The 24344-nt window shown below is 39.5% G+C and overlaps 1 long non-coding RNA gene across 1 annotated transcript in view; it reads left to right on the top strand.

Moving 5' to 3' along the window:
* LOC138787139 (uncharacterized) overlaps window positions 1–24344 on the top strand; it is a 399150-nt gene that overhangs the window by 108859 nt on the left and 265947 nt on the right. The window contains exon 3 of the long non-coding RNA XR_011362308.1: window positions 4842–4880. This is a non-coding gene — a long non-coding RNA (uncharacterized lncRNA). The remainder of the gene's footprint in view (window positions 1–4841; window positions 4881–24344) is intronic.

The following is a 24344-nucleotide window of genomic DNA, read 5'->3' as shown; positions in this document are numbered from 1 at the left end:
ATTTTTCAATGTTTGTATTTATTGGTTTGTATATTGTAATCATTTTTGTGCATTTCAGTAACTTATGTTTTTTAGGGGGTGATTTATATATTTTCTATACTGCAATCCGCAATTACCCTAAACTATTACAAAAAATGAACCATACGGTTAATTACTTCTATTTTTATAAACTACCCCATTAGCCAAGGGAGAAAGTGTAGCACTGAACACCTGAAAGTGGGATAGCTTAGTGCAGCTCATCAAACCTCACTCAAGAAGAAAATAATCATTATCATTACACACCATTAGAGAACATATTACCATATTGAACACCAAGTCAAATTACTCCTGGACTCACAGCACTCATCTGGAAGAGATGCAGCTGAATTTACAAAATGGATCTCTATCAATATCTGCTTGTAAATAAGTGGTCCTTCATTAAGGGGTTGTTACGGTTTAAGGAAATAGTCTTCATAATTTGAAAAAGGTATACCATTTTGCAATATATGTTGTTTACAATTCCTCAAGGTTGTTATTTTTTTAAATCACTGAATGAGAAACGTAAAGGGGTCTTCTGACAAAATAGCCTATGTTATTGCTGTAAATTGCAAATAACACTATACCTGCCTTGCCAAGTCCAGTGCTAGGGCTGTTCCAATCGCTATGTAGAATTACTCTCGTATTATGCTCTCCCTGCCCTGATGAAGTTGTTCCAATCCCACTGCAGCCAATCACTGGGGGGGAGGACATTAAAAGGGTAATTAGGCATGGACAATAGGGTAAACATGAGCACTGGCACCAGATTGAGAGAAGTGTGCATGGAGTAGCTTGTTATTTTATAGCTCTAGCAGTCTGTAGTGCTTTTTTTTTTTTTTTTACTAAATTGGAAGACCACATTAATTGTTTGCATCAAAACTGTACCAAAACTGGTGAAAGCAACGGTTCACCAAAAGCCACTTAAACAATAAATATATCCCTTGCATCAAATAGAACCTAAGTTCACGGATGGATGTTGTGGAAGCCTGAAGTCACAGGTTCTTCACATGCCTGCAAAGGAGCATTGATTATGGCACCTTACTAAAGGAGTGGCACCGAGCTAATAAAAGGCAGAATGGGTGATTGTGTAGCAAAGAAACTACTGCAGCCAGTATGTGTGAAAAGCAGGGTCGTGAGGTGGCCAGTCTCATCAGGAATAAAAATTCAAATGCTTAGGAAGCCACAAGACCAAAAGAAGTCTGTTGATAAAGAAATCCTGGGAGATGCTCCATTTGCTACACACACACACATATATATATATATATATATATATATATATATATATATATAATTATTTTTTTTTATTTTTTTTTTAAAAAAAGATGTTTTTTGTTTGCTAATGCCCAATTGTTTGATAATATGGCGGCAGGGGAAGTCTCCCGACACAAATCATGGTAGTAAAGGGGCCTATGTTTCTCCTTACTGCTGCCACTCATCCGAAGTATATACTGATATTAATTTTGAGTCTCTGGGGTAGCCCTTCAAGAAAATTAAACCTATGGGAGATGGGCCCTGGAAGTTTAAAAGCTGTGAAGATGATTTTAGTGGTCCTTCTTCCCTGCTGTGCGAAAGAGAGACTGCATGGTGTCTACTGTGAATTACAGCAGATATGGCTGGCGTTGCAAGGGGGTAAGCAAAGGACATCAGAACTTTACCATGACAAAGCTATATATATATATATATATATATATATATATATATATATGGTAAAGTTCTGGTAAAAAAATAAGTCATGGTAAAAAAATAAAATAAAAAATATATATATATTTTATTTTATTTTTTTATTGTCGTCATGATACTTATATGGTAATAATTTGATAAATCAGAAGAATACCGCAGCACTCATGGGATACGAGTGCTGCATTCATTCTGAATTTTTTGTAATAATTTGATAGATAGATAGATGCCAAGTAGAAAAAGCATGAATTTCTTTATTACTGTTAACTTTTGAACCCATTTTACAGTCCCCTTTTACACTGTAACTGTGGATTATCAAAACTATACAAACAGCCTAATTACCTTTTCCTTGGGGGATTTGGAATTGGCTAAGTGTGTTATTTCACTGACAGTGCTTAAAGAGAACAGTGGGAAAACACAAGATTGTTCTTTGTAATACTTATACTGATTGACAAGTTAAAACATTCCAGGTAGTAACTAAAATGCAAATGTTACATGGTATTCTCTGAGCCTGTAACTGTCTTATATAGTTCTACTAGCTTTGTATAGGTCTATTTTGTTTTAACTGTTTATTCTTTGTTCATAGTGTTATAAAGCCAACATACCAGATAAAGTAAAGCTTTAACAAAATACAAAAATGTTTGTTCTAACAAATATCCATCACACAGTGAAGTCCCTTCAGCTTTCTGTGGGAAAGAAGAAAAGATAGATGCCTTCTTCATTTCCTTCCTGAAAAAAGAAATTATTGAAAGAAAAGAAGCATGATGCTCTTGAAAGGGCCATATTAGATGTAACTTTTTTGGAAGCTCTAAATATGAAGACAGTGGACTGAGGAAGAATGGGCCAGAAAATACACCATCAACATCATCATCAAGACCTAATATCCCACATAAAGAGCTGTGTGGTCAGCCCTCAGCATATTAGCTACAAATATGGAATTGCAGCCTGTGGGACAGGCCATGCACCTCTAATAATGTGACTGCAGCCTGTGGGACAGACCATGCACCTCTAATAATGTGACATCCACCTATGAGAGAGACCATGCTTCCCTTATAATGTGACTGTAGCCTGTGAGACAGACCATGATCCTCTAATAATGTGATTGCAGCCTGTGGGACAGACTATGCGACTCTACTAAAGTGAGACTGTAGCCTGTGATACAGACCATGATCCTCTAATAATGAGATTGCAGCCTCTGGGACAGACCATGCACCTCTAATAATGTGACTGCAGCCTATGAGAGAGACCATGCTTCCCTTATAATGTGACTGTAGCCTGTGATACAGACCATGATCCTCTAATAATGAGATTGCAGCCTGTGGGACAGACCATGCTCCTCTTATAATGTGACTGCAGCCTGTGAGAGAGACCATGCTTCTCTTATAATGTGACTGTAGCCTGTAAGACAGACCATGCCCCTCTTACAATAAGACTGCAGCCTGTGAGAAAGACCATACTTCTTCAAAAATGTAACTGCAGCCTGTGAGACAGACCATGCTCCTCTTACAATAAGACTGCAGCCTGTGAGACAGACCATGCTTCCCTAATAATGTAACTGCAGCCTGTGAGACAAACCATGCTCCTCTTATAATGTGGCTGCTGTGTGACAGACAGACCGTGCACCTCTATTAATGTGACTGTTGCCTGTAAGACCATACTCCTTCTATAATGTGACTGCAGCCTGTGAGACAGACTTTGCCCCTCTAATAATGTCACTGCAGCCTGTGAGACAGACCGTGCTCCTCTTATAATGTGGCTGCTGCCTGTGAGACAGACCTTGCATCTCTAATAATGTCACTGCAGCCTTGGCTATTGAGCCTGTTTTTAATTTTGCAGGTTTATATAGAACAGATGATTTAAAGGAAAATGGATGGCTTTCTACTGGATGCCCCATACTTCTGGTTGACAACATAAAGGCACCTTAGGACACAGGGGTCAAACTGACACCCTCCAGCTGTTACAAAACTACAATTCCCATCATGGCCAGACCGCTAAAGCTAAATTTTAGGCTATCCAGGAATTATGGGATTTATAGTTTTGCAACAGCTGGAGGGCCTGAGTTTGACCCCTGCCTTAGAAGCTTGGCTCAGCACAACTATGTCATAGCTATGGCAAATGAAGTACATAATTTGCCATGTGCAGGCACCTTTTTTTCAACAAATTCTTTTCCTTTTCAGGAACAAAATGAAAAGGTATAGACCTTCTCTTCTTTTGCACAAAGACGGCATTAAAATCACTATTTGTGCCATGCACTTTTCTACAGGAGTGCAGGAGTGCAGAGTTTCTTTTCGGCATGATTGGTCTGAAAGAGTTTAAATTTATGATCATGCGTATACAGTATACAGTGGTATACAGTAAGTACAGGCCGCCCACAGCGAGTAAAGAAAAATGGCTGGGTTGTTATGTGCAGAAGTCTGAAGTCTGACCAGTGTTGGTATGTCCAGATTCTTTGGTCAATGATATAGACCCAGCTTTCCCCTTTAAATAGCTGCCTGTTTGAAAGCAACAACTGCCACTATGTGATAATGTATTGTCATGACTCAGTTTTGGTCATGGTCACAGGCTCAGGAGACACAAAACCTGTGAGTTTAGTGAAGTTTTTGGTGAATGCCTTGAGAACAGAAGGTCTCAAATAGTTGAAATCTTGAGAGCTGGTGCAGATTAGTCCAGTTATTTGGCCGTGCACAAAGAACAGACAACAGAAAGACGTTAGACAACAGACTTTCATTTTCATTTGTATATAACATTGTTCACTGTATTTCATGATTCTACTGTATATCTGGTGCTTACCTTAATTCAAATCAAATTATCATAGAGTGAAGAGAAAAATATTTGGATGTGATATATTCTGAAAAATTAAAATAATAAGCTGTATTAATATCTATGACCTTCATCTCTCCAAAGATTTGACTTTATTCTGAGAACTTTTATATCAATCTAATGACAGTACCATATGGCACATATTTACTCTGGTTTAATTTTTTGATAAGTGTATTAAATACTCTTGACAAAGTAGACAATGTAATGAGTAGTTTTAATTTACTTAACAATAGTTCACATTGCTTTCAGTTTTGATCTTTCAAGTAGCTTGTTTTTATCAGCCTTCAGTTTCTTTTCCTACATTTTAATAGACTTTGTTTCATTTACAGGTCTCAGGGTTTTACTGCACTTTAAACTCATATGTCCAGGTAAGTCATTCCCATTGGTTTGAGCAGTGGTTGTTGTATTTTTGCCTGTGGAGTATAACAGAAGAACTTAGAAGAATCCAGGGGCCAGTTTCTGCTGAAATGTGTGGGGTTTAACATGCATAGGATTGTTGTGATAGAAAACAAAATGTACTATATTTAAAAGTGCTGCAACATACGACACACTATATACATCTGGCATAGTCATGCTAAACATTGAAGGGATTATCCCTGTTGTACAATCCCTTATTAAAGGAACTATAAAGGTGAGTAAAGGGAACTCAACTGCTCAGTAGACTCAACACTACAGGTTATCTATTCATCAGAATGCATGCCATGCATGTCCTCACTAGTTGCTACTGTAGGTTTAATGGACATCAATACTGACCTTCTTCAAGGAATAACTGGGGTCGGTTATTGATAAAAGGCTAGCTATTAGAGGTGAACCAATGCTTCTTAAACCACATTCAAGACTAAATTATGTTATTCCTGTAAAGAACATGATCTTTTTTGCTCTAGATCTCCTTAATAAGACTGTTCCCTTTTTTTTATGAATACCTTTATTTTAAGAGTTAACCAATGGATTGCACTGGAAAATATACATGAAAGAAATGTTTATAATAGGCTAAATATAAAAATTAATAAATAAATAAATTCTCCAGATATTCACGCTTTTGAGACTTTTTATTGGTCTCTCAGCTCATGTTTTTGGTGCAGGTAACCTTGAGACCTAAAGTTTGTTGAAATGTCAATAACAAGAAAATTTCCTTCCAAGGTTATTTGATTAATAGATCATTTTTTGTGTGCGCTTGTCAATCTTCTTAGTGATTTTGTTCCTGAATATTATTAGAATATGTGGGAGGAAAAGAAAATGGCTAACACAACAGTCACTTTTTAAGCTAAAGTTGACTTTGTTTGGGCTATGAACAAAATATATAGCAAATTCTTAAGGATATAAATTATTGTAAGTGAACCAAAATAAAAAAAAATAAAAAACAAACATATATATATATATATATATATTACATGGTACCTGTCCTCCCTTGTTGGCCTCTAACAGGTCTCCAGTGTCTCCAGCCATCACCTCCAGCCTGCTCAGCCATTCACTGACTGAGACAGGAAAGTACTGTGGCTAGTCACTAGGTGCCTGGGCTGTCATTCTCATCTCAGGAGAGACAGCCCTTTCAGCCAACCACTATGCACACTTTATTGCACACATTTTCAGAATTTGGCTATGTTCACATAACGTTTTTTCAGCTCCGTTTAAAATGACGTCCGTCATTTTGAGTCTAAAATAACGGACGTTATTTAGTTGCCTTACCTCCCCTTAGTGCACTGACGGGTTTTTGCACATTATTCTACTTTGGTTACTAATCGGCCGTTGGATGGGGCTTAATTGAAAAGTCCATTGAATTTTATAGCAAAAACGGAGACAGAACGGTGACAAAAGGAAAACTGTGTGTGAACTACAAATAAAAAACGTCCGCTGTTTGCAAAAGACGTCCGAAAATAACGTTCATTATTTTGATGTCCGCGGCAAAAACGTCTGTTTTTCAATGCATTTTGTGCATTGGACGTCCGTCTTCTCATTGACTACAATGCATTGCCAATGCAGTTAGTTAAATCTCGGAAAAAACTGACGTTTTTTTAAATATGAAAATCGGATGCCTTTTCAATATTTTTGACATTGTGTGAACATAGCCTTACAATGGGATGTCTTCAAACTGTTCAACCTAAATAAAGATAATATTGTATGAAAATGTCCTGTTGGTTAGACTGTCGGGGAATTGATTTAAATATACAGCAAATGGAAATTATTAGAATCACATATGTCCACTGAAACCATACAGTTGTGTCAGCCCTTACCTTTCTTTTAGGTTGGTAAAGTATTTCAATTTCTTACTTTACAATTTAACACAATATCACAACATCAGAACACAGGATTGCTTGGCTATGCTGAAAGTTCCTGTTTATGGGGAGGACGGGAACACAACTGATGCTGAATGATCCTTTGTCCCTCAGTTATTGAAAGTGTATAGGGACCTTAAGTGACAGAGTGTCAAATGATTATGTTGATGTGAAAAACTCAGGATATATTTGCTTAGACTTACTAAAGGGTATAAAAGGTAATCTGTGATTGGTTGCTATGAGCAGTTAACATAAATTTCTATTTCACATCCTTTAATAAATCTGGGCAATGGAGTTAAGATATAGATTAAGAAATGGCATGACGGCAAGGCTATGTTCACACAATGTTCTTTTTTAGAGAACAGACGCTGATTGCAATGGAATCAGTGCCAGTTCTTTACTGCAGGGACAGCACTGCATTGAAGTCAATGCAATGCCGTCCGCTGTATGCACACATCGTTATGTTAATGCCTGTTCTTTAGAACGGGAGTTATAATAATGTACATGCCTATTATTTCCGGACACTGTTTAGTGAATAACATCCGGAAATAATAGCTGTTCACACAACATAATGTGCGGCGGCAGCAGCACCCGACGGTGCAAGTCAAAAGGAAATGAAGAACATTCCTGCAGGCGATACAGAAGTATCAGCTGCAGGAACGTCCTGAAAGCAGCCTGGCAGCCAACAGGTTATGAGCGTCCATTGCTACGGACGCTGTAAAACATAGTGTGAACATAGCCCATGAAAGGACATAACAAACTTTTCTTTTTGTAAAGTCCCTACCTGGGGGTAAATATTTCCTAATAGTTAAAGGGAGTGTGCCCCCACACTTACCCTGTCAGATAAAAGGGCAGCATAACACAGTGACAGGCATGCAGATTTTTGCAGCGTATCTGTTTCTTGTGGGGGGGGGGGGTTGTAGACTGGATATGTTAATTGAATGTTTTCCCTTTCCTATTGATGTTGATTAAAACCTTTGTTCATATTACCCTGTAGAACCGATACTCTTAAAGAATAATTGTTTAAGTAGTATTAGGAATGTACATGTTAAAAAGAATGCCTAAAAAAAGTACTGAAGCACAACAGGCATTGTAAACATAAAATCCTGAAAGGAATTATGTGATTTCTCATTTTTAAGTCATTGTGTTATTGTTTTAAATTTATATCCAAAACATTGTACAAGACAGTATAAAAAAGTGATAAAACAATAGTGATCAGGAAATGATCTAATACACAATATAATGCAATATAAACATACAACATGTAAGTTTACAAAAGTAGGTCTCGTGGCTATATCTTGCTGCCAAGTAGGAAAAAGACGCAAGGAAAAAGGAAATAAATGTTCCTGGTAATATTTATTCAGACTTACACAATGGCTCATGCTCAAGCAGTTTAATAAGGAGAACTTTATGTGGGTTTATGTTATATTTTAGTTTTTTTTATAGTTGTTCTGCTATGTACTGTAGCACATGCATCATAAAAATCATGAATTATTGCTATAGCTCCAGTTATGAGATCACCCATATCTCATCTTAAATGCTTAATATACAACTACATTTTGCCGCAGGCCACCCCTAAAGAGCTACATCATATAGCACTGATAAATGTGTTACTATATTTGTATAAAGCTCCAATTTTCTGAATCAGAGCACAAACCCCCTATATAGACACAAAGATGATAAAATAATGTCTGCATCCACCACAAGGAGGAACTTAGGAGTTCGACCCATGCTTTATATAGAATTAATGTTCAGAACAGAATTATAGAACTACAGAAAAAAAAAGAAGAAAGAGGAGAATGGTATTCGAGGATGGACAATGACTTTATTTCTATATATAACTCCTCCAGTAGGGCTTTAATTATTACATCGATATTGACACTAATAGAAGTAGGTCTATCGGTTTAATTCTATGCAACACATTCCTGTTTACAACAAAAAGTTTAAATGTTGCATGACTAATATGAAAATAAGTTATCCATGTCAAAAAGCAGCTGCCTACAGCAAAGCACACCTGCCACTAGTTTGTTGTCAGCAGTGGGTTTCTAAATGCACAAAATTGGATAGAAATGTGTCCTATGACATTTGGAAAAAAAAACATATCTGTGGGAGTGAGGTTATATAAATTGTAGAATAAATTCTGTCCTATATGTTTAGGTTTATGGTACTTCCAGTAGATGATACTGAGCAAAAGAAATAAAATCTCATTAGACTGGAATTCACCAAAGTTAATATTCTGAACATACCATATTAATCTGTTAGGACATGTATAAAAGCATTTATCTATCTACTATCTATCTATCTATCTATCTATCTATCTATCTCCTATCTATCTCCTATTTATCTATCTATCTATCTATCTATCTATCTATCTATCTATCTCTTATCTATCTATCTATCTATGTATCTATCTATCTAAATATGCAAAAAAGGGGTCCGCGGAGCCTCAGCTACGAGTCTCAAAACACGGTAACAGCCAGATATCCCTCTCTCCAGAGAAGGAAGCCCATTGCCAAGGGGTGCCTCCCAGTGGGGAGAGCACCAAACCACCCTGACACGTAGTCCCTCAGGTCCTCACTCTGTTGCGAGCTTTAGGACCCAAATAGGGAAACACCAGGGTGGCCCCTGTGAGTCAAAGTCTAACTCTGTGGCGAGTATAACGACATAAGACAAGGGCTACCAAGGCTAGGCATCCATCCACAGACTGCAGTTTCGGGGTATTTGCCCCTCGTCAGTGTGGAACAGGATTCTGGCTACTGGGGCAATGATAAATAGGCCAACAAAACACAACAATCACTGAACTCAGGGAGAACAGTGAAAAATTCCAATGGAGTACTCATTTACGAGTCTCCATTGATTGTCCCATACAAAATTTAAATATGCAAAAAAGGGGTCCGCGGAGCCTCAGCTACGAGTCTCAAAAGACGGGAACAGCCAGATATCCCTCTCTCCAGAGAAGGAAGCCCATTGCCAAGGGGTGCCTCCCAGTGGGGAGAGCACCAAACCACCCTGACACGTAGTCCCTCAGGTCCTCACTCTGTTGCGAGCTTTAGGACCCAAATAGGGAAACACCAGGGTGGCCCCTGTGAGTCAAAGTCTAACTCTGTGGCGAGTATAACGACATAAGACAAGGGCTACCAAGGCTAGGCATCCATCCACAGACTGCAGTTTCGGGGTATTTGCCCCTCGTCAGTGTGGAGCAGGATTCTGGCTACTGGGGCAATGATAAATAGACCAACAAAACACAACAATCGCTGAACTCAGGGAGAACAGTGAAAAATTCCAATGGAGTACTCATTTACGAGTCTCCATTGATTGTATCTATCTATCTATCTATCTATGGCTTTGTTAACACATTGTTTTTTGAGCTCTGTTTAAAATTATGTCAGTCATTTAGAGCCTAAAATAATGGACGACATTTAGCTGTCTGGCCTCTCCTTAGTGCAATGTCCGCTGTTGGTCCATTATTCTAGTAGGGGTCACTAATTGCCCTTTAGGTGTGGGCTAATTGAAAAGTCCATTGAATTTAATAGTAAAAACAGAGAAAGAATGGTGACTAAAGAAAAACATTGTGTCAACAACCGCTGTTTGCAAAAAAAAGTCCGGAAATAATGATAATGTTCATTATTTTGACGTCTGTGGTGAAAACGTCCATTATTCAATAAATTGTGTGCATTGGACGTCTGTCTTTCCATTGACTCCAATGCATTGCAATCGCAGTCAGTTAAATCGTGGCAAAAACAGACGTTTTTTTAAATATCAAAATTGCCCGCCTTTTTTCTATTTTTGACGTTGTTTGAACATAGTCTATCTATGCAGAGAATGGGTGTGAGAGGCAGTTGAAACATCACTACTATTTTTGAAATGCAATAAATGCAATCTCTACGTATTTACTGATCTATGATGCACAGTCTCCCTTCTGGCATCGGCATCCTGAGGAGTAGTGCTACTCTCATTATCTATCTATCTATCTATCTATCTACAATATATTTACACTTACAGTATATTGTTTAATGGAAACACTATCTGTTTAATGAAAACAACGGATTAAAAAATATATACATTTTTTCCATTGACTTCCATTATTACCAAAAAATTATGAAAACTGATTTTATTTTTAATGTGTTTGGACCCTCATGACTAAAGCAAAATTTCACTTTTTATAATGCTGCATTCTGAGGTGTGTTTTTTATGTTTGTTAGTCTACCCCAAATATTTTTATATATTTTTCTTGTGAGATATTTTGGATATTATTATTTTTTTTTTATTTAATTGGAGTTAAATTGGAACTGTATCTTCCCTTCATGCCTCTAGGTCCACTTTGCCAAGAGAAGCCCTGTAGTGTCATTAAAGACATCATCCACTGCAAATGTGCATGTGTTGGTGGGTTTCTAGTGACAGGGCACTGATTATATTAGTTTCTGTCACAGTAGTCTGACAGCCGATCCTACCAATGGATGTGCGAACCAAACCATCAAAGCTTGCATAAATTAACAGGCTGCATGCAGGGAATGGCGGTTCTATAATTTCTGATAGGTAGTCAAAATGAGGTTAATAAATTACAAATTTTATTAACATTTAGTTTTACCATTCCATATTTGACATTTGCCAGAGATTGACAGTTATATTATACTTTTGTTCACCAGTTCCTGTTACATATACTCTGTCAAAACAAGTAACATTTTGGCTAATAGCATAGCAAAGCATAGCCTTGCTTAGTTAATATTTCCAGAATTCAAGATTGATATTACCCACATTACCCACTATGTATATTAGATGATTTTTTTGGAACATTCTACATTTACAATTTCAGTATTTAAGTTTCACCTATGTATTATGTGAAATATAAAAAAAAATAAAAAAAATAAAATTAAGGCCACAGCATTCCAAGCAGACTGAATGCTTTTCTTCTCCATCAACATTTTGTAAAACATTTATAGCCTTGCCACCAATCAGTATATAAAATTATTGAATGTATGCTCTGCTAAATTGTCCACTACTGTGGAGATTATAGTTTGGGCAAGCTGTATGTGAAAAAGATTATTGGATTGCGGCACACCTATTCTGAAAATATGTAGCAGATATGAGTATAAATCATTTCTGTAGTCAACAATTTCTAACTTACTTCTTGTAAAAAAAAAAAGTTAAGAGGCAGAAAAAATTGATAAAATATAAGATGAAAGTGAACATATAAATTGTGTATTCCTCTTGTCGTCAGTTATAGTGGTGCATGCCCTTCAGTTACTATACATGTTCTATTAGTTGTATTTAACTCAGTGTAGAGTGGCAATGGAATTTATTTTTGACCACTCTTTACTTTGATTGGAAGGTTGCCTTCTACATTTACCAGACATTTTACCCCCTATACAACAGTACACCTAAGTTAGGAGTTGTACAGTCTTGAAATCACACATTATTAAGAACATATCAAAACAAAACATAACAAAAAAAACAAAAACATAACAAAAACAATAATAATTAGTAGAGCCAATAGTGAAATATTCAATAATTCGATATTCGTTCGAATATCTCCCCGATATTCGACTATTCGATCGAATATTCGATCCCATTAAAGTCTATGGGAACAAGTATTCGTTTATTGAAAAAGATCTATTTTCACCAAGTCCACAATGACACCTCAGGAAATGATGCCAACACCACTGGAATGCAACTTGGACAGCAGGGGAAGCATCTAACACCCCAAAATCGCTGGTAATAAAGTCACAAGTCGATGTTATACAGGTGAATTACATGGTTATTAACCCCTTCACGTCAGCCATCTGTATATATACGTTCCTATTGCACATGCCCCGTGCAGTAGGAATGTACATATACGTTCCTGACTAACAGGGGCTTTGTGATGAGAACGGGATCGCTGCAGGGACAGCGATCCCGCTCTCATCTGTGTACAGCACCGGAGATAATGAGGATCAGCTGCGATTCCGCAGCTGACCCCCCATTAACCCCTTAGTGACCGCCGAAACGGCGGTCACTAATGGGCCGGTGCCGCCGCTGTATTTCATCTCCCCCCACCGTGAATCCACGGTGGGGGGAGATGAAATAAGTAAAAATCAGACCCCAGATCAGCCCCTAGTGCCCCAGTCACTAACCCCCCTCCCGCGGCGGCCATCGGATCCAAGATGGCCGCCGCGATCACTGTGAACAGACTAATGTCTGTTCACAGTGATCAAAAAAGAAAAATGAATGAAAGCCCCATGCTCTCCGCCACCGGAGGTAGCGGAGAGCATGGGGCAGTCATCGGGACCCCCCCTGTGGGGTCCCGGTACAAGCGATCAGCGGTATATACTTTATACCGCTGATCGCTTGTGCCATGTGCCGCCGGCAATTTTTATCCCCTGTCACCATGAATGATTGGTGACAGGGGATAAAAAGTGATGTCCCCCCACCCCCCAAGTCGCCCCCCACCCCCCCTGTCACCCCCGTCCCCCAGTCACCCCCCCCCCCCTTCCCCATATACTCACCTGCTCCTGCTGGTTATGAAGTGCGCATGCGCTCCACAACCAGCCAAGCTCTGAAAATTTAAAGTGACAGAGACCAATTTGGTCTCTGTCACTGAACTATGATTACTGTGATAGAAAATATCACAGTAATCATAGTAATACAGTGAAAATGAATGTATAAAGTACAAAAAGTGACAAACATACAAAAAAATAACACACACACTTTTTATTATAGTAATAATTGCAGTTTACTCCCAAATTACCCCTAACCCCCACCAGATTACCCGTGACCACCGCACGTTGCCCGTAACCACCGCACGTTGCCCATAACCACCCCAGGTTGTCCGTAATCACGTCAGATTGCACGTAACCCCCCAGATTACCCGTAACCACCGCACGTTGCCCATTACCACCGCACGTTGCCCGTAACCACCGCACGTTGCCCGTAACCACCACACGTTGCCAGTGACCCCCTCCAGATTGTCCGTAATCACCCCAGATTGCCTGTAACCACCCCAAATTACATGTAACCACCCCAGATTAGCTATAAGCACTTCACTCTATCCGTAACAATTCTAGATTGTCTGTAACCCCTCCAGGTTGCCCGTAACCACCGCAGGTTGGGCATAACCACCCCAGATTGCCCGTAATCATGCCAGATTACATGTAACCCCCCAGATTGCACGCAACCACCGCAGGTTGCCTCTGACCACCGCACCTTGCCTCTGACCACCGCACGTCGCCTCTGACCACTGCACGTCGCCTATGACCACCGCACGTCGCCTATGACCACATCACCTTGCATCTGACCACCGCACCTTGCCTCTGAACACTGCACCTTGCCTCTAACCACCCCAAATTGCCAGTGACCCCCTCCAGATTGCCCGTAACCACGCCAGATTATAGGTACCCACCTCAGATTACCTATTAGCACTTCAGTTTATCCGTAACCACAGCAGGTTGCCTGTAACCACCCCAGATTGTCCGTAACGACCCCAGATTGTCCGTAACCACCCCAGATTGTCCGTAACCACCCCAGATTGTCCGTAACCACCCCAGATTGTCCGTAACCACCCCACGTTGCCCGTAACCACCCCACGTTGCCCGTAACCACAGCAGGTTGCCTGTAACCACCCTAGATTGTCTGTAACCACAGCAGGTTGCCCGTAACCACCCCAGGTTGCCCGTAACCACCCCAGGTTGCCCGTAACCACCCCAGGTTGCCCGTAACCACCCCAGATTGTCCGTAACCACCCCAGATTGACCGCAACCACCCCAGATTGACCGCAACCACCCCAGATTGTCCGTAACCACAGCAGGTTGCCTGTAACCATACCAGATTGTCTGTAACCACAGCAGGTTGTCCGTATTCACCCCACGTTGCACATAACCACCCCAGGTTGCCTCTAACCACCCCAGGTTGCCTCTAACCACCCCAGGTTGCCTCTAACCACCCCAGGTTGCCTGTAACCACCCCAGGTTGCCGTAACCACAGCAGGTTGCCTGTGACCACCCCATGTTGACCGTATCCACCCCAGATTATCCGTAACCACCCCAGACTGCCCGTAACAACCCTAGACTGCCCGTAACCACCCCAGACTGCCTGTAACCACCTCAGACTGCCCGTAACCACCTCAGACTGCCCGTAAGCACCTCTAGATTACCCAGAACCACCCCAGACTGTCCGTAACCACCCCACATTACCTGTAATCTAATTTTTTTTATTGTATTTTAGTAACTGCGCTATTCTAATAACTGTTACTAGCTGCGGTTTTGCTCCAGCAAATTGGCGCTCCTTCCCTTCTGAGCCCTGCTGTGTGCCCATACAGTGGTTTATGCCCACATATGGGGTACCGTTGTACTCAGGAGAACCTGCGTTACAGATTTTGGGGTACATTTTTTCTCCTGTTCCTTGTGAAATTTAGAAATTTCAAACTAAACCAACATATTATTGAAAAAATTCAAGTTTTTCATTTTTACTGGCCAATTTTGAATACTTTCCTCTAATACCTGTGGGGCCAAAATGCTCATCCTACCCCAAGATGAATTCTTTGAGGGGTGTACTTTCCTAAATGGGGTGACTTTTGGGGGGATTCTATTCTGTAGACATTACAGGGGCACTGCAAACGCACCTGGTGCTCAGAAACTTCTTCAGAAAAATCTGCAGAGAAAATGCTAATTGGCGCTCCTTCCCTTCTGAGCCCGGCTGTGTGCCCATACAGTGGTTTATGCCCACATATGGGGTACCGTTCTACTCAGGAGACCCTGCGTTACAGATTTTGAGGTGAATTTTCTCTCCTGTTCCTCGTGAAATTGAGAAATTTCAAACCAAAGGAACATATTATTGGAAAAATTCGAGTTTTTCATTTTTACTGTCTACTTTTGAATACTTTCCTCTAATACCTGTGGGGTCAAAATGCTCACCACACCCCAAAATGGGGTAATTTGGTAATTTGCTGATACATTTCTAACCCCCATAACACCCTAAAAAAGTAAAATATGTTTATGAAATGAAGCCAGAATAAAGAGGACATATTGGTAATGTGACTTAGTAACTAATTTATGTAATACAACTTTCTTTTTTTAGAAGCAGAGAATTTCAAAGTTCATAAAATGCTAATTTTTTCAATTTTTCATGATATTTTAATGTTTTTCACAAAAAACACACAAAGTAGTGACCAAATTTTGCCACTAATATAAAGTGCCATATGTGAAGAAAAAACAATCTCAGAATCGCTAGCATACGTTAAAGCATCACTGAGCTATAAGCGCATAAAGTGAGACAGGTCAGATTTTGAAAAATGAGCCTGGTCTTTTAGGTGCAAATAGGCTTGGTCTTGAAGGGGTTAAAGGGTGTATGAATATTTTATAGGTAAAGCTGGACGGCTGTATTATGTAGCATGTAGCACTTGGTAAACAGAGTGCCTTATAGTAGCACAGCAGTCTGCTTGTACCACCCTGTGTATTTATGTATGGCGTAGCAGCACGTAGCACTGGATGAACACACGGACTACTCTTTTTTTTCTAGATCTAGCAGTCTAGCACGTATCAGCAGCACAAAGCACTTGGTAAGCAGAGTGCTGGCACTACCATTTGTATTTATGTATGATGTAGAAGCACATAGCACTGGATGAACACACGTATATATGTTATTGGGTCATGTGACTATGCCATCCAATCATTGTTTTTCTCGTTTCTTGCGATGCTACGTATACCAAGGGGCTGTGGCAGCCTCCCTGCATGTTGATTGGCTAAAAAAACTGGGAAAAAACTGGGAAGAAGGGGGATTTGAACGCTCATCGAAAATTTATCGAATATTCGGCGAACTATTTGATAATATTCAATACGATCAGATACTTTACTATATCTATTCGATCAAACAGTATTCGCTTATCACTAATAATTAGGAATTGATGCACATCAAATTTTGGGAAATTTTCTTGCCACCACAAATCTAGGACAAAACCACAATGGAACTACTAAGTGCAACAATTCCTATATAAAAAATTTATAAAAGAGCTGAGAAGGACCAACACAGATAAGGTAACATGAATGTGATGTGGAGAGGCGAGAGAGTCTATCATGTAAGTGTTTGTGATCTATCATGTTAAGTGAGTCTGGTCTGGATTGTGTATGTATTATATAGTCTGGGAATCTATATTTATTCTGCGCTCTGAATTTATTTGATGGTGTCTGATCTGAGACATGCATTTATCCTGTATCTATATTTATCCAGGGATCCATACACTTTTAGCTTACATATCCCTTCAAGATATAAAATATACAAAAATTGGAATGAAAAAATCCAATAGGTTACTGCAAGGCACATTAGAACTCTGGCGGTATGCCACCCCTTGACGGCATACCGCCGGAGTTCTAATGTGTCTTGCAGTAAGGATTGCATTTTGTTTAATAATTTTTGTATACTTCATCCCTTAAAGGGATGTGTAAATGAAATACACAAAAAATAGGGGGGGGAGCAAGACTTTACTTCAAGACACATTAGAACTCGGTGTTTCTTATCATGAGAAGAGGAAACAAAAGCATTTTGGCAGTGAGTGCAACATTTTTTCTTATACTTTAATGAATTATTTTCTGATTTTTTTTTTAAATTGGCTTTGACCCTACAAGTTCACTATTAGAGGAGTGTTTGCGATTTCCCAGCTGGCATTCGGAGTGGGACCAGCAAGAGGGGGTAAGTATCAGACGCTCTATTAAGGAGTAGGGTGGGTTCGGCCCCACTCTTTCGGGTGACAGGTTGCCTTTAGGCCATATAGAGTAAGAACCACTGTTTGTTAGCCAAAAATGCATTAAGAAAAAAAGGGTTTAAGGGAAGAATATGCTCCTGTACAAATTCAGAATCAATTTCATTATACCTGAAAACCCTTTGAAGGCCAACTTTTACATTTAGGTCTTTCAGGTGATTTATCATTAACCTTATTGTGATCTACTGTATATTGCACAAAGTGCTATATAATTTGTAATTATCTTAATTTTTATTTAGAATTACATAATTTTGCTATTTTCCTTGCATTTTTAGGCCATGTACACATGGCGTAAGAGACCGGCCGTTCCGTGACCCGGCAGTACTGGCCGGATGATCTTTCACGCCACAGAGTTCTGATGCGGGCGCATGCATCAGAACTTTCCACAGCACACTATGAAGCTTGTGGCCGCAGCCGCTTGCTCCATAGTGTGCACTGACAGGGTTTATTAAGAACTGACATGTCAGTTCTGCGCGGCGCCGCGAGGGATCCAAGCCGGAGCATGTACTATGTGTATACACTCCGGCCGGGATCACATAGAAGGCTGGGCAATGTATCTATTCGTAAAAAGTATGGACGTTGTTGAAGATTGCAACAGCGGCCGTACGTTTAGGAAAAGATACATTGTGTGAACAAAGCCTTAAAGGTAGAACATTTTTAGACCAAACACCATTGGTTATGTTTCTGCTTTTGGTAGTTAGAAACAGCACGACGTGCTTTACAACCACTGCATTTGACTGTTAAAATGGTACTTGATGCTATAAATTTATCCTTGTCCTTACTGCAATTACTGTGTAGTTCAATGTGAGAAGCTATTGGAGATTGCTTTTCAATGGAAGCAAGAATTAAATGTAAAGACATAAGAAATCACAAAAACCCATCTACATTTAACAAAGGAATCCTTTTGTATGAATATTTCCTACACAATAGAGAAGATACATATTTCAAACTATTGGTACATGTTAAGATCAAGCATATTGTACTGTGTAGTAGCCATGCTAGCCTTACTTACAGATCATAAAGGTATTTGTAGGAGATACTGTACTTAAGCATGAAAATATGGTACATACTGCATTTCTAATTTCCTTATTAGCGGCCTAGCATTTCATGTTGTGCGGTTGATATGCCATACTTTATCAAAGCCACTAAGCAATTTAAATGTTTTAGCTCATTACTTTGGATGGACATCACGGGTCATTAAAGAGCCAATGAAAATATTTAAACCTTCCATTAGTCTTTGCAATTTTAAATTACAAATCAAAATCTCAACTTCTTTTTCCCATCTGCAGTGCAGCAAGGCTCACTATACTGAAGCCAGCACGTCAGGGATGTAATGTATAGCAACGTACCTTCAAAGCAAATGTGGGTTGTGCAGTACTCCTAATTCTAATTGGCATTGCTGTTGGGCTGACAGACCTAATAAAGTGTTCTTCGGCATTTTAGACATTTTAGTATCCTGTCATGTAGTCCCTTAGCAAGCTTCATGTTTGGAAATCAAAGTAAAAGTTTTGTTAGAAAAAAGGATAAACTGTAATTGCAGAAGTAAAGTTTATAAGTCCTGCTCTTACGCAAACATCTCCAGTTTCAGAATGTGAGCCTCCACCTAAAGGCTATGTTCACACAATGTTTTTTTTAAGCTCACTTTAAAATGACATCCGTCATTTTGAGTCTAAAATAACAGACGTAATTTAGATGCCTGGTCGTCCGTCAGTGCAATGACTGCTGTTGGTACATTATTCTAGTTTGGGTTTACTAATTGGCCTTTGGGTGTGTCTTTAATTGGAAGGCCATTGAATTTAATAGTAAAAATGGTGAAAGGATGGTGAAAGCAATAAAAAACGTCCATGTTTGCAACAGACGTCAAAAAATAATTAACATGATCATTATTTGATATTTTATACACTGTGTCCATTGGACAATCGTCATCATCCCATTGAATTCAGTGTATTGCATTGAAGTCAATTATATCTCAGCAATAACGGACATCTTCTAAAATAGAAAAATCAGACGTATTTTTGCTTTTTTTGACGTTGTGTAAACATAGCCAAAATTAAAAATGATAACTGTAGCCTAGTCAATCGTACTAGAAACTTTCTCTTCAGCCAAACTGCTGCAAAAGCAACCTTTAGGGTATGTTCACACACATTGGGGGAGATTTATCAAACAGGGTGTAAAGTGAAACTGGCTCAGTTGGGGCCAGTGACAAATATTTACTCATCTATATGTTTTTTGATAAGACGGCCAATAACAATGATCATGATCATTAAAAACATCCATCATTATCAAAAGATGGATGTTTTTCACGTAAAAATACATTGTGGGAACAGAGCCTAACAGTGTCAGCAATTTGGAACACAAATTGCCGCTGAAATATTTCCCTCAAATTGTTGTGATTGATCATATTTTCACTCATTGAACAGTTGATTGTTTTTAACATTATTTTCTCAAAGGAAAAAAAACAGCTGTCACAATTTATTCCTATGAAATTACAAATTTGTTAGCTGTGTCCAAGTATACAAAGCTTAATCTCTCACCAATAAAAATGTGTCTTTTGTTGTCAGGGAGATATAAAATCCCCACAGGCTTTACACACTTTTTTTCTTGGCTGTACAAGGATTGCAGAACAGCAACAAAAAGATGATTGCAATACGATTTCCTGAGCAGTAACAAGTTTAATTAAAAATAATGTAAAGCTGAATGGAACCTGGTAAGAGTGGACACAGATTTTCGTTTAAGTTCCACTGTTGATATGTCATTGCTCTCTGTCACATTGAAAGTGATCGTGCTTTGTTATCATCGCTGAGCTTAGACGGGTTCTGGATGTACAGTTGCCTAAATACAATGCTTAAATCATGAAGGTACTGCCTGTATTCAGCATGTTACCTGCTACTGCACAAAGGAATGGAAATTACACTTTCTGACACTATGTAGATGAATAAAGCTTAGATCTCGGTTCATCCAAGCTGCATTCATTGTTATACCAATGTCTCCTTTTTTTCCCAAAAAAATAAAAAATATATATTTTTTGTGTTTTTCTCTCTGCTGCTTAAATGTATTATTCAATAGTATTTACTGCAGGTGATCAATCATGTACAGCGATGATACTCAGCACCATATTAACCATATCAGAACAGCAAATTCTAGAACTGAAAATAAAGTATTTTAAATGATCACACTAGAAGATCAAGGCTTATCAAACTTTTACAAGTACTCAGGAATACACAAATACTATCACATAGCGCTAAATGACACCTATATTGCACCCATATTATTCCCAGCAGCACCAACCAAATACAGTACTACCATGTAGTGCACATAATATGTCCTAAAAGCACCAATACACCAATACAACCAGTACAATACAACATACCATTCCAAGATGCCAAACACCACAGTGGAGCACAAAGTAGCAATAGCATCCATTGTAACATCAAATACTGCTATACACATTGAAACAAGTGCCATGGGTACTTGTACCATGCTATAACAGACCAAGAGAAAAGGACAGGCACCACAAAATTGTTGAAATAGAAGTGGTAGGCTTTTTGCTCAAAATGCATTCTAATACATTATTTTTCCTTAATCCCCCCAAAAGACCATGAAAAACCTTAACTATCCCTGTATTACAAACCCATGATAAGGTGTGAGACCACAACACCAGGCTCCAAAACTGTATCAAAAGCAAGGACAGGCATAATTACAGCTGTTGGGATGCAATATCTCTGTTTAAAGGGTATCTGTCAGCACCCAGGTCCTACCTAAGGTGCTGACAGTGTGCTGTAGTTGGCAGTCCATTATGCACAATCATACTGCAATTAAGTGTCAAAAAGGAGTTGTTTGTGCCAAACCTCACTGCTCCTTCCTCTTCCCTCCTCTTCATGAATAATCAATGCTGCCGTGCCTCCTGCTCGCTCAGCTGTCAGCCAGTGTCTCTGATTGCAGATCAGTCCTCATACCCTGATGGAAATTAAATATAGGCCATTTTTTCCCTTCCCATTATTGTATAATTTTTAAGGTTATGTTCACACTCATTATTTTTACTCAGTATTTTGCAACCGAAACCAACAGTGAATTGAAAACCCAGAAAGGCTAAGTTCACACAATGTTGAAATTTAGTGGATGCCGCCATTTAATGGCTAATATTGGTCATTATTTTAAAATAACAGCCGTTGTTTTAAAATATTGACAATTATTTGCCAGTCATCCACTCAATTTCAACAGGTCAATTTAAACTCCTGGCAGGTCTCTAGAAAGGAGAGTTACCCCCACAGCTCCAACACATCTGGGCTCAGAGATTCAACTATATGTAAGTGTTTCTTTCAGACATAACCTGTCTACAGAGGACTGATCTGCAGTCAGAGACACTGTCTGACAGCTGAGGCAGGAGGCAAGGCAGAATTGGGGGGACTGCCAGCTGCAGCACACTGTCAGCACCTTAGGTAGGGCCCAGGAGCTGACAGATTCCCTTTAACAATGGCATAAGAACTGCTTATATGTATGAAGCGTTACAAAAATACATTGTACATGTAATACAAAGCATGCAAGACTGGTTTCACTCCTTTCTGGGAGCTCAGTTACAGATTTTGTTTACTTAGCTGAAACTGAATGGAAAAAAATAAATGTTGCAAGCAATATTTTTTGTCCAATCAAATCCTGTTCAGTAAATGGTCACCATAGAGAAACCGAACAGGCATTAAAGCAGGGCTGGCTCCAGGTTTTTGCAGGCCCTTGAACGACAAATGAGTGGGCCACTCATTTACACACTATGCACAATAACGTGAGACACCACTAACATGTGCAAACATACATTATTGAAATAAACACTGACTGACTGACACAGTTAGACACTGACACACAGCACTTACAACTCAGTCTTCTCACTCTTCCTCTCTGTCAGGCTGCTCTCCACACTGTAAGGTTGAGAACCTTTAGGTCATGTGATCAGGTCCTTATCCCTTTTCTATCTCTGTGCAGGTACTGCTCCGTCTCCTGGGTCTTCTGATGTTCAGTTCTCACCCTGCACTACAGTGAGCAGGCTGAACATCAGAAAACCGGGCCCATCTCCCTCTCTGGGCCCAAAGAGATGCTGTGGGCCCCAGCACTTGCCCAGGTAATCCTTGTGCTGATGCCGGAATTAAAGGCAATGAGATATGTCAGGGTCATTAGGTTCCTGTTATTCAACAAACCTTCCAACTCTGTTTTGTGTAGTAAGCGTAATGTGTGATGGAGGCCTGAACAGAGCCCCTAATACAGATACAAATTAATCCTAAGAGAAATTAGAATGCAAATGACTGAGCAAACGTTATCCAGAAAGGAACTGAGAACTGGTAGTGAGCCATGGCACTATGCAGTTTTTAATTCAGTCAATGCCAAATCATTTGTGACTTTGCCAGCATACATATGTGTGTGTTTCTGTGCATGGTGTAGTAGTTTCCCACTGTGAGTGGTTATCAGTTTTTCTGTCCTTTTCTATATAGCGCTTGCAGAACCAACTAGCTACCTCTTTGCAAAAATTGTGCTGACTTCAGCATGCTTTTGTTCGACACATCCCTGACAGGAAGTTGTACAGTCCTTAAATTTTCAGTATGGTGTGCTCGCATAAGCTCCCTGGTTCTTTCCTCCCTTATCCTCTGTTGTTTCAGGAAGATTGGTTGGATTTTGTCTTACAACATTTAGGAAAAAATAAGGTTTTATATGTCTTATGCTGAACAATGTCACATGCAGAGGAGCAGACAGGTTATGAATGCAGCAGCTGCAATGTTCTGCAGCAGCTCTAGGCAGGGAAATGGCAGGAGTACTTTGGGAGGGCACTAGGCAGGGTGGGAGGGCTGTAATAAAGAGCTGAGGGAAAGCAATGCATTCTGGACATTGTAGTATGAAGCAAATGCTCAACCAAGTACAATGATTCAAAACAGGATAGACATGAGCAATGCTAGATGCTTCTGCAGCATTTTTATATTTGCTATGTGGTAGACAATTTGCAATAGTCAGTGGCTATGTTAACACTAAGTTTTTTCCTATGCGTTTTTGGAAAGAAAAAAATGACGTCCATCATTTTAAGTTCAAAATGATATTCGCCATTTCGCTGTTTGGCAGCCCGTCAGTGCAATGACAGCTGTTGGTACTTTATTCTAGTTTAGGTGGACTAATTTCCCTTTGAAAGGACGGTGAAAAAAAGCAAAACTGTGTGAACAACTAAAAAATAACATCCAGTGTTTACAAAAGACGTCCGAAAATGCTAGTCACGATCATTATTTTGACAAGTGTGTTATTTAATACTTTGTGTGCATTGTCATTCCATTGACTTCAATGCATTGCATTGAAATCAATTAAATTGTGTTAATAACGGACGTCTTTTTAAATAGAAAAAGCGGACGCCTTTTCTGTTTTTTAAATGCAATGTGAACATAGCCCATATCGGAACTAACCCCTGCCATTTGTGGAGCCATTGAAAAGAATTATTTATTGAATTATTTATTGAACTATTAAACTATCTTTTTTTATGTAAAGCCGTATTCGGCCATGGTGTAAGACTCCAGCCGTTCTGTGACCCGGCCACTTCGGATGAATTGGGATGCGGGCGCATTTGTGTGCATCCGCATCCCAATTCGCTGCTGCACACAAGGGAGCATGCAGCCAGAGCCGCATGCTACAGTGTGTGCACTGACAGGTTCTCTACTGCTGCTATTCAAATAATGTCAGTTTTTTGCGGCGCCGCTAGGAATCCTGGCCAGACCGTATACTATGTGTATACACTCCGGCCGGGATTCCCTCAGCTTCAGCACATTGTAGGTAAAGTATTATTCACAGCTGTCTTGCAAATCGGCAACAAC

Source organism: Dendropsophus ebraccatus, chromosome 3, assembly GCF_027789765.1.
Source record: "Dendropsophus ebraccatus isolate aDenEbr1 chromosome 3, aDenEbr1.pat, whole genome shotgun sequence".
NCBI classification, from domain to species: Eukaryota; Metazoa; Chordata; class Amphibia; order Anura; family Hylidae; genus Dendropsophus; species Dendropsophus ebraccatus.
This window is presented reverse-complemented; position numbering and strand designations above follow the sequence as displayed.